General features: G+C 45.9%; 1 pseudogene across 1 annotated transcript; it reads left to right on the top strand.

Moving 5' to 3' along the window:
* The first annotated feature begins 1,384 nt into the window (after positions 1–1,384).
* Positions 1,385–2,035, top strand: LOC308566740 (small ribosomal subunit protein eS6 pseudogene; annotated as a pseudogene). Its single transcript has one exon. The product of its transcript is annotated as a small ribosomal subunit protein eS6 pseudogene (transcript).
* The last annotated feature ends 357 nt before the right edge of the window (positions 2,036–2,392 follow it).

Raw genomic sequence — 2,392 nt, 5'->3', positions numbered from 1 at the left:
GTTCCGTGCCCGAGATGAGGTTCAGCACTGGGCACCAGGAATGGGCTCTCTGCTCCATGTCCAAGACCACTGCACACCCAGGCCACTCCCACGCTGTCTTTCTGAAGTTGGCGTGTGCCCTTGCTATCAGCTGTCATTGCATTTGCCATGGAAGCCTTTGCTTGCAGAGCCCAGAACATTCTTCTAAATGGCTCCTGTGATGGTTTTTAAAACATGTCCACAAATTCTGGGAGATTCTTCCCATCAGAAGTGGAGTCCAATTTCCCTTCCCTTGATTATGGGCTGACCCTAGTAATTTGCTTCTAACAATTAGAATACAGAGGAAGTGATGTGCATTACTTCCAAGGTGAGGTCATAAGAGCAGACCAGCTTCTGCCTGCCTCTCTCCCCCTGGGACGCTTATTCATGAAATCCGGCTGCCCTGCTGTGAGGAGACCTGGACCCCTAGAAAAGCCAGGTAAGGGCTAGGCCTTCCAGCCAAAACCCCAGCTGAGGTTCTAGCTGTAAGATGGCCTTCGACCCCCAGCCATGGTCTGACTACAACTGCATGAGATATACCATCAAAAAGTGCCTAGCTGAACCCAGTCAACTCCAAGAACAGGAAGAGTTAATAATAATAAAATGATTGCCAGTATTTTAAATCACAAAGTTTTAGGATAATTATGGCACAGCAATAGAAAATTGATAAACTCCCTTCTGCACAGAAGTAGTGGAGCCACCAATACTGATTCTCTTTAGAGTGTCCAGTACGTTCTGGGAAACTACTCTAATTCTCTCAAAAAATTTCCAAATCTCCAGTTTTAGCTCCACCACGATCTTGTCCCAGATTTTGCTCCTGGATGCTTTAAAAGTTGATAACTTCTTGGAATTAAATGTACCTGAATTCTTGTTCAGAATAAGTTCATATCCTAGAACTTGCTTTTTCTCACTAAGTAATAGATTGTTGACAACTCTTCGAGTGAGTGAATATAGGTATCCTGCTCCAAAAAAAAGGAGAAGAAAAGGGAAAAAAGAAAGGAAGCCCTGGCCTACGTGGCTCGGATGGTTGGGCATCGGCCCCTGCACCGGAAGGTCACGGGTTCAATTCCATCAGGGCACATGCCAGCTTGTGGACTCAGTCCCCAGCAGGGGGCATGCAGGAGGCAGCCAATCAACGTGTTGCTCTCATATCAATGTTTCTCTCTCTCCCCTCCTTCTCTCTAAAAGTCAAAAATATTTAAAAATTTTTTAAAAGCTTGATGGTATTAAGCTCCAGTTTTTAAGAGTTTTCCTCAACTGGCTCTTTTTCGTGGCACCTCAGAGGTGGTCGGCAGCCTCAGGATGAAGCCGAGCATCTCTTTCCTGCTGCCAGAAACTCACTGGAGTGGATGAAGAATGAAAACTTTGTACCTTTTATGAGAAGCGTATGGCCACAGAAGTTGCTGCTGACGCTCTGGGAGGAGAATGGAAGGGTTGCGGGGTTCACATCAGTGGTGGGATCAACAAGCAAGGTTCCCCCATGAAGCAGGGAGTCTTGCCCCGTGGAGTGTCTGCCTCTGCTGAGGAAGGGGCGTTCCTGTTGTAGGCCACAGAGGACGGAGAGAGAAAGCGCAGATCTGCTCAGGGTTGCACCGTGGGTGCCAGTCTCAGTGTTCTCAACCTGGTCACGGTGAAAAGGGAGAAAGGCATTCCTGGTCTCACGGATGCTACTGTGTCTCGTCGCCTGGGGCCCAAAAGAGCCAGCAGAATCCACAGGCTTTTCAGTCCGCCAATATGGTGTGAGAAAGCCCCTGAACAAAGGCGGCAAGGAACCTCTGATCAGAGCGCCTGAGTTTCAGCGTCTTGTTACTCCACCTGTCCTGCAACACAAATGGCAGCGTATTGCTCTGAAGAAACAACATGCTAAGAAAACTAAGAAAGAGGCCGCAGAATATGCTAAACTTCTGGCTAAGAGACTGAAGGAGGCCAAAGAAAGACGCCAGGGACAGATGGCCATGAGATGTAGGCCATCCCTCTGAGAGCGTCTACCTCTAAGTCTGCATCCAGTCAAAAATGAGCCTTTTAATAGTAACAACTAAGTAAGAACAGATATCAAAAAAAAAAAAAAAAAAAAGGTTTCCCAAGCTGAATATGCCATCAGATAGCATCCACTTACTACCAGAGAATTTGCTAATTCATTCATGTATACATTAATTTTCTCACTTGCTCATTCAAAACACCATAAAGTGTTCCCTACATGCCTCGTGGTAGTTTTTGAGAATATTAAGAACTTTTTAGGACTCTAAGCCTAATTTTATAGAGACAATTTTTGCCTAAGTTAACCCAGATTAGTTTTTAATCTTGCAATGAAGAACCCTGAATAGAACAGCATTTCACATGAGGTGTGAGGGGCAAGCAATAGTCTCAGGGAAAT

The sequence above is a fragment of the Miniopterus schreibersii genome (genome assembly GCF_964146895.1).
Source record: "Miniopterus schreibersii genome assembly, chromosome: 14".
In the NCBI taxonomy this organism is placed as follows: domain Eukaryota; kingdom Metazoa; phylum Chordata; class Mammalia; order Chiroptera; family Miniopteridae; genus Miniopterus; species Miniopterus schreibersii.
This window is presented reverse-complemented; position numbering and strand designations above follow the sequence as displayed.